A 13,942-nucleotide genomic window follows, 5' to 3' on the forward strand; every position below is an offset into this window, starting at 1 on the left:
GAAAGCAGACACATTGTTAACAACCTGTGTTTACAAATTGGCTGCTCTGCCACAGCAGAGGAGATTCCTGAGCTGACATCTAGGAGATCAAATTACGTTGTGATTAGTCACAGATGAGGGGGGAATTTGACAGGTTATACTCTCTAAATACATACAAAGTGCATTTATATACGTTTTCCTTCTGTCCAGAACAAGAATTTTAGGTCCACTTTAAAGACGGAGTTCCAAGGCTCCCCCAATTTAATATACTTTCAATTACTGTATTCTAACATTTAATACAGAGTTCATGGTATGTACTGTATATAGAGTGGTGTATACTACTGTATTAGCTAGGCTTATTTTTAACTTTGAGTCTCAAGAATCCAGAAAGCACTCTTATCTGGCATCAACCAATGCCTATTTCTTCATCAAACAAATGACAGCGCTCATAGGCTGCAACTGAATTGTAGACCAACAGAGGCATGCAGAGCCCCACAGGGCTAAATACATGCCTTGAATGCAAATCAGATGTAAATCATGTACTAGTCCTAATCTATAATTTGGATGCAAATTGAAGCACATGGATGCAGCTAGCCATAGGTATACTTACATGAGTTTTGTACAGCAGGAGACATTGGCAGCACTTCCAAACAGAGGCTGCATGCAAATTGACTACCTGCAACTAATACCTGTCAGTGGCCAATAGCTGAGACTCTACTGTACTGTATAAAGAAACCATTACAATTAAAAAAAATGTGTGCTGTGAACTTTTTAAACAGAAACAGTGTTTTGAACTAGAGGTTTGACGATTACCTAAATTATTATACAGTAGAATGTCATAGTAGTAAACTCTGGTATAGTAAACCTCTGGACATAGTAAATTCAGTCCTCAGTTCCCAGCATATGCATCTGTATAAATATATAATGTATAACCAATTCTGACATAATAAACTTTTGATATAGCAAACTACTTTTCCTGGTCCCTTGGCATTTACTATAAAGGGAGTCTACTGTACTTTAATTTTGTCAAAATGTGGCCGTCTATGATTACAAATCAGACTGGGCACTGTAAAGGTTGCATTCAGTTTAATATTGACAGATTCCAGAAGCTAAATGTATTACAGAATAAGATTAATAGATTGAATGGACTTTTTACCATAAGAGCTAAATAATGTCAAATATATGCTGCTGCATGTTAGACATCAGTAATTACATATGCTGCGCTACATTGAGTCACATCAGACTGATGCCTCGTAACATTTAGTGAAGGACTGGCAAAGGTAACCGAGATACTTGTGATTCATCAGTACAAGGCCAGCTCCTCCCTCTATGTCACAGTCTGCATCATCCTCCTGTTTGAGGTTAGCGTGATAATAATGCTGACTCTGGCTTGGAAAACAAGCAGAACTGTTCCAGTGCCGTAGAATGTCCAAAGCTCATACTGCTGCCACGTCTCTCTACAGCAAACACTTCCCTCCCCTTCCTTCATGCTGGAATGACAACACAGCTCCATGCAGTCTGCTCAGCCATTGCTTCTGCCTTATGAGGGGATTTAAAAGGAAATCACTTCACTCTTTTCTAAACTGAACTCTTAAACGTATGTGTTCCCAATCTACATTTTTAATGGGATGATTATTATTTAAACTAAGTAGTAATAAAATACTGACTTTGTTTTAAAAATGGCAAGTGCTTTCAGATTGTTACTATCAGCCTGATTCACTAAGGGCCACCAAGGGGTGGACATCATGGCAGAACAAACTGCAAGTCATGCAAACTAGGCTTTTTATTTATAAAATGTTGTCTAATATCTGGTAACAAAGATATATCAGATCATAGAGAGGGTATGGAAGTTTAGAAGTTGCCAGTTGTTTTATAAAGCGTCGTACACACAGAGAATAAAAAATCATTCAAAATGGCTGATGAATGACTTCTCTTAAAGCGGATCCGAGATGAAAAACTAACTATAACAAGTAACTTGTCTATATATCTTATCTAAAGTTTAGATAGTTTAGATAGTTTATACAGAAAATCTAGCTGCAAACAGCTTTAATAGAATATGATTATTTCTTCTTGTGATACAATGAAAGCAGCCATGTTGTTTGTAAACATTACACAGAGGCAGGCTTATCTGCATCTTGAGCAAAAAAAAAACAAATCCCCCCTCCTCCTCCCTCCTCTCCTCTGCCTCTGAAATCTCTGGCTAGTAATACCTCCCGCTCCTCCTGCCCAGACTGAGCTCCCATGAGCCCTTGCTACTGTCTGAAAGTGCCTTGGCTCTCTGAAAACCTGTGGGTGTGGCTTTAGTTTATAGGGAATTAGAGTATGAAAACAAAAACAAAAAAGTATTTGGCTTGAGGAATGCCCTATAAACAATAGGAAAGGAACACAATTATGCAATGAGTAAAAGTTCATCTCGGATCACCTCATGGGTAGCGAGATGTTACATGACGGGTGCTAAGCGACATTCGCGTAATCGTGCACCTGAACCGCTCAGTGCTATAAAAAAATCGATGGTCGTCAGGAAAATCAGGTGGGTACGGGCCTTTACAGATGTCATTTGAAAATCTTTAGCTCAAGGGAACGAAAAAGGAACAATTGACAGTGGTGATCGGACATTTTGAATGATAGACATGACAATCACTTTAGCAGATAATCGTTCATCCTTGGCAGTGTGTACAGAGCTATGAATGTTCAAATGATCTGCCTGTGAAGCCTAAGTTTCCCAACATCCTTCATTGTTTAACTATCCTATCGGTTGGCAGTCGTTTCGCATTCTTCTTGCAGTCTTTTGCTGTTGTTCACATCATATTGCTTAACATCTTTTGTATGTAATTGTGGAACAGTCGCTCATCAGTTAATTCCAGCTATGTGTGTGTATGTAGCGTAAAGGCCCACTACAGCAACAAAAGTAAGCAGTTAAAATCTGACAGAGCCCACAGGTTTTGTTCTATACCAACTCCTCATGGGGGGATTATCAGGGTTTTCTTTGTTTTCAAAAGCATTTCCTCAACGGCAGTTACTAAGTCTAACTGCCAAAAGAGTTTTCAAATTAGTAGGGAGGCTGACTGGTATTTTACTACTTTGGCAGTTAGACTTAGTAAGTGGCATTCGGGAAATGCTTTTGAAAACAAAGAAAACCCTGAGAATCCCCCATGAGGAGATGGACTAGTCCAAAATCTTTCGGTACTGCTTACCTTTTTGCTATAGTGGTCCTTTAAGCCGTGTATACATGCTACATGAAACTTGACCAAGGAGACTGATAATGACTGCCTCTGCTGAGAATCGAGCATGTGTACAGCAGCCCATGATGCCCAGGATGCCCCTTGATGCCTGGGGCAGCAATCAGCCAGGCTGATCTACAGTATTCTGGATAGTATTGTTGTACATATTATATTGTTATTGTATTTGTGCACATTTTACATGGTGTGCTGCTGAAGTTTGTATTGTATTTTTCTTCACATACATGGAAACTTTGTGTATTTATTGGATGTATGATCTAACTCTACAGTGTCAAAGAAGATTTATAGCGCTATATAAATGAGTTATAATAACTTATATCTTAGTATTCCTCTAGCAAACACTTCTACAGTCAATAAAGGAAACGTAAATGTTTGCTGAAAAAATAATTTAATATATTATCAGCGCAACAAAGCCAATTTAAATTCCTACTCCAGGAAATATTATTTTGCTTTGGAATAGTGTGGTAAGGGGGGTTAAAAACTTTTAATTGTTCCTGTATGTCCACACCTGTAAAAATTTACCTTACTTCCTGTCTAGGCAGGAAGCTGTGAAATCTGTGAAAAAGAGTGACAGAAACAATAACATAATTTTTTTTTGTAGTATGTGGAAGAGTTACGGTAAGCCTTGTGCACATGCTAGATGAAACTTGGCCGAGGCAACTGATAATGACTGACCTGCTGAGAATCTAGCATGTGTACAGCGATCAGCATGGTGGACCAACTCGGCCGAGCGAAGGCCAAGAGCATTGTTTTCTTTACTTACCCCACCCACTGCATGACCACTGACTGTACCTCACATGCCGCTCTGTAGGGGGGAATAGCAACAGAACTGTACAGCCTCTTCCCTGCAGTGTCACCTAAGGGATCAATTTCCAATCCCTGCCAGGCAACTTGCCTTGCACATGTTTTTGAGGGTTTAGAGTCCTTGACACGTTTTTATTACTGTGTCTTGTCTTCTGTACCTGGGGCCACCAGTTTCCATATTGAAACTACAAACTGTAACGATTGTGGAACTTCCTCCGTGACCAGCGCACAACGCGTGCGCTGATACGGCGGAAATCCTCCACAAGCGTATAATTGCAGGAACCCAGCAAAAGGTGCTAAGCACCCGTAGAGGGAAATTCCTGTCAGCAGATGGCGCTGAGGTGTGCAGAGGAACCAATCCTCTGTACCTCCACAAATGCCAGACAGGAATTGTACGAAGCGCAGAACGCAATCGCAGGAGAAGCGATTGCGAATGAGAACGAGCAAAGGGACAGGTTGTATGTGTGTGCGCCAATCTAGTCGCCACCCCGCGACAGCGCACACACAACAGCAGATACGAAACAGAAACGCAACCGCAAGAAAGGCGATTGCCAAAAGTGACACAAGGCAGATCAGAACAGAATACGAGGATAGCAAAGGCACAGCAAATCATACAATGAGGAGATACGGAAAATAACAAACGCTAACTGAACGCGAACACCGCACTCATTTGCAACAGTGCACGCATTCATGCGCGGTCTCCACGTGATAAGCACAATAGAGACAAGCACGCCTAACTAACCATCGACAGACAAACATGTAACAGAGGACGCGAACGCTTGCTTAACGGTTACCTCACTGAGCCTCCAGCAAGTGTTCATAGCAGACAAGACAGACACACGAAAACAGGGACAAGCGAAAGATAGGCACTAGCGAAAGTGGCTAGCGCGATCCAGGAAGACAGAACAGAAGGATCCACAGCACTAGCGCAGGATGCCAGTGCGATCCAGGTAGACAGAACAGAAGGATCCAGAGCACTAGCGCGAAGCGAGTGCGATCCAGGCAGACAGAACAGAGTCACAGACCAGAAGGATCCACAGCACTAGCGCAAGGCGAGTGAGATCCAGGAAGGCAGAACAGAAGGATCCACAGCACTAGTGAAAGGGCCTAGCGCGATCCAAGGAGACAGAACAGAAGGATCCACAGCGCTAGCGCAAGATGCTAGTGCGACCCAAGTGAGACAGATCAGAAGAGATAGCTGGTAGCAACCGCTGCACCAGCTATACTCCAAGAACAGAGATCAGAACGATTTCCTGTCGACCACCGCTGGGACAGGACAATCGCAACAGAAGAAACAAAACAGATAAGCAATCCTAACTGCACTAGAGAAACCTGCCTAGCGCAGTTTCAGGAATTACTCTAAGCTGATCTTCAAACAAAGAGTAAGGCCCAGTGTACACCGAGCGGTTTTTGGAGCGATCCGCCGGCCTCATCCACCTCTAAAAACGCTTGTCTAATGTATTGCAATGGGATGGTGCACACCGGCGGTTTGCGGTTTTTGCCAAGCCGCAAACGCGCCTCCTGCTGCGCGTTTGCGGTATTCAGAAGCGTTTCGTCCTCAATGTAAAATATAGGAAAAACGCAAACCGCTCTGAAAAATGCTAGTTCAGAGCGGTTTGCCAGGCATTTTTGTTACAGTAGCTGTTCAGTAACAGCTTTTACTGTAACAATATGTGTAATCTGCTACACAAAAACGCACCCAAAACCGCTAGGTATGTTTAGAAAACCTCTCTAAACATACCTAGAATCGCTCTGAAATCAGCTCCCAAAACCGCTAGCGTATTGTGGATCTGCTAGCGGTTTTGGTGTGCACTGGGCCTAAGACTGACACTCCTCCAGGAGTGTTTCACAGGACGGAATCCTTATGACCAGCCAAGCATTGTGGGAAACACATAGTACTTATAGCACACGCCTCCAATGAATGTGGCCAGGCAATTTGCATGACAACGCATGCAAATTCCTCAGCAAGCACAAGCTGCAAAACTGACAGAAGCTCTCCTTTCCAGAGTCCTGCAGCATGCAAAACTAAACAATGGTCAAAAAGCTGCCTGCCTGCACAGGCAGCTGAGCAGATCATTACACAAACCTCCATGGAGGTCCATGGATCAGGAAGAGAGGGGAAAACTGCAGTGGGGACATTCACAACAGTAAAAATCCTCAGGTAATTCTAACCCCTTTTCCACCCTATCCAAAATATATAGTAAAAATATTCAAAATCATCTATGATTTTATAAAAACACAAGGAAATGTAAAATGTTCCTGCTTGCAACCATAACACAAGTACACTTCTAGTGAACGGTACATCCCAACTGCTGTATAACACAGTCTGAGTGGTTCATCCACATACACACCTAGCTACCACTTTCTATTCAGGTGTTCAATCAGCACAGCATAGGTAATATTTATTTTTCTTTTAAGTTTTGATTTTCTTTAAAACCTAAGCTTTGTTGGGTCACTTATGTTCTTAGGTGATCTCCAGATGTGAAAAAAACTTAGTAAATCAGGTCATATATTACATATGTATTTTTTTTTACACTATGTTCTGGTGGAATGATATTATTGTTACTTACTCATGAACAACTTAAATAACTGCACAGACATTTGATATGCAGCGCAGGGATACCATTTGAGTATTTTGTATCTTTTGAAACATGACATTGCAGTTAAGTAAATTGACATTGGGATAACAGGAGCCATTGGGATAACAGGAGCTGTGCTCTAACAGGGATACTTGTTCTGTTTACTTATAGACTGGCATGTAAACACCTTTGAGGCAGGGAACACACTTGTCTTTCAGTTTTCTGCATGCGTTTTCCTGCATACTTTTTCTGCACACCAAGTGTGTTTCTATGCAGGAAAACGCACGCGTTTTTTCACAGCAGCTAATGTAATTGATATAGAAAACTAATGTAATTGATATAGAGTCATCATGCAGAATGTCAGGTTTTTTTCTGCGAGCAAACAACAGTCAGGGCTGGAACCCACAAGAGCGGTTTTGTGAGCATTTCTGGAGCGATTCAAAACGCTATCGTTTTGCCAAAATGCTCAGCTAATGTTAATGGATGGGGCAACTTCCACTGGAGCGTTTGCGATTCCTCAAATCGCACACGCAGGACATGCAGCATTTTGGGAGCGTTAGCGCTTCAATGTAAAGTATATAAACTCTGGCTTAATCGCTCATTAAAACCTGCATGGAGCGATTTTGCTAGCGTTTTAACCTTACCACACACTGTAACAAAATTAAAATTAATTGAAAGGACCAATCAGACTTTAAAATGCTAATCGCTAATCGCTACACAATCACTGGCAAATTGTTACACTTTGTAAAATCACTTCCTAAAACGCTCATGAAACCACTGCCAAACTGCTCATACAAAATGCTAGTGCTTGCGATTAGCAATAGCGTTTTGCAGTGGGTTCCAGGCCTCCAGTGTGTTCCCTGCCTCAACCAAACTCTCTTTGCTTTGCTCCCAGATTGCCATACCATGTTATATATTGTGTGTGCTGTACTGCATATGGCAAATGTCTGCATAGCAAAAACTAGATTACAGATTCCATTTGTTCACTGAAACTAAGGTAAAACTTTAGTCAGTTGTTTTGACATTGCATGTCAGACAGTTTATGGAAAAGCATTGTTTTGTCAGTGAAAGCTTTCAAGCTTTGCATTGCAATGGAATAAGTATAGATCTAAGGTCTTAATGTTTTATATGCACCCTATACTCTCTTTCTTTTTGCTCATGCATGTAAAATGTAATGGATATTTTACCCATTGCTGTAAATAATGTAGCATGGTAGTCTTCGGCAATAAGTTGATAAATGAAATGCAGATTTATTGGTGCATTCTTATATATAATACTTCATATGGGAATTACAGAGAGATTGCGTAAATGACCAGCTGATGAGATGTAATCCTAGTCTGTATATTTTGTTCACCAAATAAATAATTCTGACTATTGCTTACAGGTTTCCTTGCCGACAGGATGCTAAACGACATAGGACCGTTTAAAAAAATAAACGTTCCCTTTGATCGCTGCGACTAGCCATTGCAGTGATCTCAGTGGGTCACATGATCAGAGGCCACATAGGTCTCTGCCCAGGCTGTGGGTTGCAGTGTAGCCCTGGATAAATCTACATGTATGCATGCAGCTGAAAATTAGATCAGTACATTATCATGCTTGCAACTGTGTGATGGAGAAGGGGTCAGTGACAGGTCGAATTCTCAGCTGCTAAATTGTATAAAGCTGGATCAGCCAGTTTGCCATTAGATATGGCCCAAACTGTGCGCCAGCGGACAGTTATCATGGAATTTCTGCTGTTTGCGTTCTTGGCGAACTGTGAACATTTGGCGTGTTTGACCTGCCCCCTATACATCATCATGGAGCCAAACTTTGACCCCTTACCTCACAGTCAGCAGACACATGGCAGCCAATCAGCTAGCACCCCCTCCTGGACCCCCCATCCCCTATTAAAAATCAGTTGCTATGGCCATATTGGATTAGTTCTCTGCTGGCTGCTGACTGTTAGTGAGAGCAGGGTCAGACTTGTGGCAGATAGGTAGGGAATGCATTAGCTAGGCCTGTGTTCTTGTTCCTCACTGGCTACTTGCTGAAAGCACCCCAAATAGCCCTTTTGAGGGCTAGTACATCATTCTCCTGTTTTTTTATTTTGTGTGTGACACTCCACAGCCCACTGACACCCATAGCTGTGCACACTACTGCTATTGTGGCCACATTAAGTTGCAGGCACAGAACCAATCCAGTGCTTTTTTTCACTGTATTGCAATAGTACTATTGCATTTCTCTGTGTGTGACACTCCACAGCCCACTGACATTCAGAGCTGTACACACTACTGCTATTGTTGCTACATTAAGTTGCAGGCACAGTACCACTCTAGTGCATTATTTGTAGGAATGTACTGTGATTTCTGCCCTTTAGGGATTAAAACCTGCCACTGCATCAACTGTGTAATTTTTGGTGGGACATTTGGCATGGATCCTCCTCCAGCATGCCACAGTCTAGGTGTTGAAACAACTTTTCCATCACTTTTGTGGCCAGAAACAGTCCCTGTAGGTTTTAAAATTCGCCTGCCCATTGAATACTATGGCGGTTCGCCGGGTTCGCATGTTCACGAACATTTGCGGAAGTTCACAATCGCTGTTTGTGAACCCAAAATTTGATGTTCACAAGATCTCTATTTGCCTTGCCATTTTCAGTTTTCAGAGGTCTAAGTGTGACCACTTTTGTTTGTCCTTAAATTCAAATGAGATGTTGGGTCCCCTCCCATATGAGGAGGACTTCTTCGCAGTGGGAGGGACGAGTACTTAACAAGTTGCATGCAAGCTATTACAGGAAACCAACATCCTCCAGTGGTAGACAGGTTATGTGTATGCTAGGTGTGTATTTTATCCCACAAGTGGGGCTTGCACTCTCTTGCAGGTAGGCACTTATCTGTTTTTATGTAGCGCTGTTCATTTCTTTGCCATGTACTAATTTAATTCATTTTTGGTGAGCTGCTCCCACTTAGCAGCCTTGCTTTTGGTGCATATGCAGAGCTTCTGTTTGGGTTCAAGGTGCGTTTGCAGTTTCTGGGGGGGCTCAGTGCACCTCTGATTGTAGGCCATTCGAAAGCGGCCTGGTGATGCGCTGATCCACCTTTTGCACAATTTTCAATTTTACTTGGTAGCGCACCCAGGCTATGCATATGCATAGGTTAGGATTTAGTTAGTGTTAGGTCCCCTCCCATATGAGGATGACTTCTTCGCAGTGGGAGGGACGAGTACTTAACAAGTTGCATGCAAGCTGTTACAGGAAACCAACATCCTCCAGTGGTAGACAGGTTATGTGTATGCTAGGTGTGTATTTTATCCCACAAGTGGGGCTTGCACTCTTTTGCAGGTAGGCACTTATCTGTTTTTAAGTAGCGCTGTTCATTTCTTTGCCATGTACTTAAATTCAATGCCGGAGGGTTTAAAGCCTCTACAGTGCACACTGCAGCTGTACCAATGGACAACTGCAGATTGTGTCCTTTCACATTACTAATTTCATGAAAAACTAAGAAAATGTTAAATTGAGAAAATAAGTTTTCCTAAGGGCCAGTGCACACCAAAAACCGCTAGCGTCTCCACAAACGCTAGTGTTTTGTGAAGCGTTTTGTCATAGCGATTCTAGGTGTGTGCCTAGCGTTTTTTGGAGCATTTTGGTGTAGCATAATTTATTTTTTGTTACTGTAGAGCTGTAAATGAACAGCTTCTGTAACAAAAATGCTTGGAAAATCGCTCTGATCTAGTGCTTTTCAGAGCGATTTTCCACTTTCCTATACATTGAGGCAGAATTGCCTCAGAAAACCGCAAAAATGCTACAGGACCCGAGTTTGCATATGGGGAAAAACAAATCGCTCTGGTGTGCCCCATCCCATTGAAATACATTAGCCAAGCGTTTTTAAAAATGCTCATAACCGCTCTTGGTGTGCACCAGCCCTAAGTCAAGAGGAGTCCTGGGCAAGCTGTACATTTCTAATGATAGCAAAACTATGCTCAATGGATAAGGTCAAGTCTTTAGTCATGGTGGACTTGAACTCATCAGGCCTGTCTATCAGCCACTACTATTTTGAAGCCTGGGGCTGGTGTCACACTGTATATTGGCGTTAGTGCTGCGGTGCTGCGCGCCTGCCGCTCTGCACCGCAACGCATCACCAAAAACGGGCCTTCAGGGAATACCGCGTTAGTACACGGTATTCCCTGTCTGGCATTTGGCCAAGCAGGAAGTGACGCACGCTTGTGGTCACTTCCTGCTTCGTGTATGCGGAAGTGCATGGAAGCGTGTTGTAAAAATACTCTTCCATGCATGCGTGCCGTGACGTCCCAACACCAACGTGGTTCACCCCCTTGGCAGTATGATTCTTTCCGGATTTTAGGGTTTAAAAGTGGTGACATTTTTTTGCATGCTTTTAGACCCCAAAACCGGGGAAAAATTTTGCTGCTAGGGAAATCTGCAGCAGCCCAGCACTTACTCAACTCCTGGGGATCCAGTGCTGCAGTTTTCCCTCTGTCCTCTGGATGGTGCTGTAACGCTTTCGTGAGATTGCCGTCTGTAGTCATGACGACAGATGCCAATCTCATCAGGCGGATGCATTGCCTCCGTGGAGAGAAAGAAGAATGGGATCCTCCGGTAGGTGAGTGAAAACGCCCCGCTGCACGCATTGTTCTGCATATACCTCCTGCGGTTACCACGAGTCACGTTCGGGGTTACTGCTCCTGGCTTTTTTTTCCACCCCGAGCTGGACTTGTGATTACCGTTATGGAGTTTAAAGAACCTTGCGTCGCCATAGAGTAACATGACTTCCAGGCTGCCGCAGATGCCACACAGTAACGTAGGTATGCGCTACCATTACATTGCGTACCTCCGGCGCAGCGTACCACAACATGGGAAGTATGAACTTCCCCATAGACTTTCATTAGGCTGTGGTAGCAGTACGACAATTTGATGCACCGCATCGCCCCAGTGTGAAAGGGCCCTAAAGGTGCGTATGCATGCTAGTCTAAACTGAACAGAGCTGGCCCAAACTAGCCAGCCAACTGGGAACATAGCATGTACAGAGTGCTAGATTATCTTGGCTGAGCACACTGTTCCCTTCCTTACCCTGCCTGCCATAAGAAAGTCTGTTGTGTGTTGTGCCGTTGTCCCTCCTCCCACCTCCATAGCAACAAAACATTCTGCACAAGTCTCCGTGGAGATGGTGCCCTGGCAAGGATTCGAGGGATCATCACCTGAACTGTTACTTGAGGGATCAGATCCTGATCCTTGTGGGCAATAGTAATAGTATGTATGTACGCTATCTCGCACGGACATTTTCTTACCTCCTGCCGCCTCCTACTCCCTTTTCCCTTTATTTTTCTCAGCATTAATGCCTTCTTCTGTGAATTTGGTCCTTACACTATGTTGTTGGCGCAGATGCTGGCCCACCCCCACCACTAGAGATTCAACTCCCCCCCCCCCCCAACCCGCCTCCCCCCCCCCCGCAATGAGATCACTCATGTCTACCCTGCATCCCACCCCATCCCCCCGTGGGTCATCTCAAAAATGGATTGAAAATGGTTAAATTCTATTGCTGCAGTCACCATTTGTATAGATCACTAAGCCTATGAAAATAAAATGTATTAGTACCTCCTCTTCTTCCTCGTGTATTTACAAAGGATTAACTGCAATTGTTGGCATAAGAGCTTTTTTATATTAAGATCCATACTCACCACCCGGCGGGGCCAGCGATGTCCCATTGACAACAGTTGTTCGGCAACGCCTCTTTCTGCTGGCGGGTATGCACAACGTCACGCGACGTTACACGTAAGGTGCAAATGAGACTTCAAGTGATCATGTTACTTTGCGTGGATGTCATCAGGGATCTTAAAGATCCGATCCGCCATGACGGTCATTTTCGCCCCACAACGCTATGCTCAAAAAAATTGCCGGTAGTCGGCAAAATCAGGATGCGGGTACATAACTTAAACAGACTTTGAAGCGAGTCTAAATTTACTTTTTTAACAGGCAGTCATGTTAATCAGTATAATCCTTGCTAAAATGCCGCTATCCTGCGGCAAAACGAGGGGTCTTTAAGGCAGCAAACCAGCTTTTGCGCTTTTCTTTTCTGAAATTCATCAACAGTCTATGTGAATTTCTACCGTCAGAGTTGTATCATCTGCAAATAAGAGGCTGTTAATATGTGCAACTTAAATTTTAACATCTGATTCTTGTAAACCAATGTTCTGCATTATGGGTTAAGCATATATATAAAGTTATGCCTAGTACACACCATGCAATTTCCTGCTAGATAGATGGATCGAATAGATGCAGTAATTTCCGACAGATCCATTCTGATTTCCGATCGTTTTTCTGGGCAGTTTCCCGATCACTTCTTTTACAAAATCAATCAGAAATCGATTGGACTTTTTTGGGATAATATCAGTTCATATTGATCTGTTGGGAAATTGCATGGTGTGTACCAGGCATAAGACATAAGTCCTTAAATGCTAGGAACACATGATGTAATTTTCTGACAGATTTACTGCCAGATTGATTTTTCGATCGATTTTCGGTTCACTTTTATGAAAAATCGTTTGCAAATCAGATCGGACATGTTGGAAATAATCAATCTGACAGTAAATTTGTCAGAAAATTGCATTGTGTGTATCTAGCATTACAGTCAGGTGTTCCATATTTAGTACTGTTGCCTCTTGGTCTGCATAGAGGTTCCTCAGGAAGCAAAAGTAGTGACCCAATATTAGTCAATAGAGCAAAAGTAGTCATTCTTCTGGAACTCCCTTGCTTTCTATGTTATCCAGTTAACATTGGCAGTTTGTTCTCTGGTGCCACTATACCTTCTAACAGGTGGTAGTTCAATCCATGGATGGTTTTGTTTTTATCTCCAGTCTTCCTGAAGAGATCTCTCTTTACTTTTCTATTGTTTTCTGCCCCTTCCGTTCCTTGCTTATTTAATTTTACCTGACTGTCACCCTGCAGGGATCTGGACATGATCCCTTGGGTGATAGTTTTGAGCTGAGGCTGAACAGCAGACAACCACTGTGCCATCATAATGTTCTTTCTCTTTGGAATATTGTTTTTGCCACTTTCTGGAGAATGTCTCAAATTTCTGTCCACAGTTCTTCAGGCATTTTGTCTGCTGGATCGAATCCCTTGATTCCCTTCTTTGGGGTGTCCATATGGGATACCCCTAAGACGATATCTAGTTAGTCTGGCAGCTTTTCCAGATTTCTTTCATTTGACCATACATGTTACAATGAGAATCACATCATCTGAGCCTTAGTTCCCTTCAGGTCTTGTTTTTGCTAATTGCATAGAGTTCTTCCATCTTTGCCTGCAAACCATATTGTAAAACTAGTTGTGTTACCGGCCACCAGGCAATTTCA

The 13,942-nt window shown here is 42.9% G+C and overlaps 1 protein-coding gene across 4 annotated transcripts in view; it reads left to right on the forward strand.

The window, feature by feature from the left end:
• SEC24D (SEC24 homolog D, COPII coat complex component) overlaps window positions 1-13,942 on the forward strand; it is a 181,688-nt gene that overhangs the window by 27,714 nt on the left and 140,032 nt on the right. Inside the window, exon 1 of one of the 4 annotated variants that reach the window (XM_068280593.1) lies at window positions 1,478-1,576. The exons of 1 other annotated variant lie outside the window; for it this stretch is intronic. The gene's annotated coding sequence lies outside the window, so the exon portion shown is untranslated. Of the gene's footprint in view, window positions 1-1,477; window positions 1,577-11,752; window positions 11,845-13,942 lie in introns of those variants that run through there. 2 more of the 4 variants (XM_068280612.1, XM_068280603.1) reach the window with 2 other exon arrangements.

The sequence above is a fragment of the Hyperolius riggenbachi genome, chromosome 1, assembly GCF_040937935.1.
Source record: "Hyperolius riggenbachi isolate aHypRig1 chromosome 1, aHypRig1.pri, whole genome shotgun sequence".
In the NCBI taxonomy this organism is placed as follows: domain Eukaryota; kingdom Metazoa; phylum Chordata; class Amphibia; order Anura; family Hyperoliidae; genus Hyperolius; species Hyperolius riggenbachi.